Genomic DNA, 1639 nt, shown 5'->3' with positions numbered 1-1639 from the left:
GTGCCATGCCCGGATTGGCAGCAGCGCAGATCGGAGGGGTGGTTTACATCAGCTGCTACGCCCCTCCACGTCTCAACACCAGCGAGTTCGAGCAGTTACTGGAGGCGGTGGAGTTGGAGGCCCAACCTCACCCGCGTATCGTCTTGGCAGGCGATTTTAACGCCTGGAACGAGGAGTGGGGCAGCCAGCGTTCTACCTGGCGCGGTGAAGAGCTGCTTGATACCGTCAGGCAACTGGGCCTTGTGGTCCTGAACCAAGGCTCGGTCCCGACGTTCGTGGGCAACGGAGTCGCCACTCCCAGTGTCGTGGATGTGTCTTTTGCGAGCGCATCCATCGCTCGTCCGGACACTTGGGAGGTGGCTGCAGACACCGCTGCGTGCCACTACACGGCATCGGACCATCAGTATATCTTCTTCACCGTGGGGCCTCTAACTCGTGACCAGCAGCAGCGACAACAGCAGCAGCAGCAGCACCAGCAGCAGCAGCAGCAGCAGCAGCAGCAGCAGCAGCAGCAGCAGCAGCAGCAGCAGCAGCAGCAGCAGCAGCAGCAGCAGCAGCAGCAGCATCAGCAACAGCAGCAGCAGCAGCATCAGCAGCAGCAGCAGCAGCAACAGCATCATCGTCAGCGGGGACAGGGGTCCTCAACGTCGTCCACCACTTTCCGGCACGCTGGCCGTAGATGGAAGACGACGCAGTTTTCGGTCGAGGCATTCACAGCCGCACTCCAGACGGCCGGATTCCCGGAGCGAGCCGTGAGCCAGGAGGGGATGGTCGCTGCCATGTTCGATGCATGCGACGACACGATGGAGCGCGTCACCGTGTCACATCGTGACCCCCATCGCGACCTCTTCTGGTGGACCCCGGAGATTCTGCGTCTTCGGGAGGAGTGTGCGGCTGTGCACGAGAGAATGCTTCGTACGACCGATCTGCAGGAGCGCAGCGTCGTGGCCGCACATCATCGGTCGGCGAGGAGAGCGGTGGAGAAGGCTGTCCGGGCCAGCAAGCGTGCACAGCTTGATGAGCTGATACAACAGGCGGAGACCAATGAGTTTGGGGCCGGTTACCGGGTGGTAATGTCTCGCCTTCGTGGCAGCTTTGTGCCACCGGAGACAGACCGTGCCGTACTGGAACAGATTGCCAACGATCTGTTTCCAACTCATCCGCCTGTTGTCTGGCCGGACTCCGAATTGCCGAGTGCGGACACCGAGGAGCAGAGGACATCGCTGACCCCCGTTACTGCGGACGAGCTGCTTAGCATCGTGGGAACAATGGCGAACAGGAAAGCGCCTGGATTGGACGGTATCCCCAATGCTGCGGTTAAGACGGCAATTAGGAAGTACCCGGAGGTTTTCGTCCGTTTGTACCAGGACTGCCTGGACCGGGGTGCGTTTCCAGCGCCCTGGAAGAGGCAGCGCTTGGTGCTGCTGCCAAAGCCTGGCAAACCTCCCGGGGAAAGCTCCTCCTACCGGCCGCTGTGCATGCTTGATGCACTCGGCAAGGTGTTGGAGCGCCTAATCCTTAACCGGCTGAACGAGTTCCTGGAGGAACCAGATGCGGAACGATTATCGGACGAACAGTACGGATTCCGGCGGGGCAGATCCACCATCAGTGCGATCCAGCGTGTTGTCGAAGCGGGCAG

This window comes from Anopheles maculipalpis (genome assembly GCF_943734695.1).
Source record: "Anopheles maculipalpis chromosome X unlocalized genomic scaffold, idAnoMacuDA_375_x X_unloc_5, whole genome shotgun sequence".
Classification (NCBI taxonomy): Eukaryota; Metazoa; Arthropoda; class Insecta; order Diptera; family Culicidae; genus Anopheles; species Anopheles maculipalpis.
The sequence above is the reverse complement of the archived record's forward strand: the minus strand, read 5'-3'. Positions refer to the sequence as shown.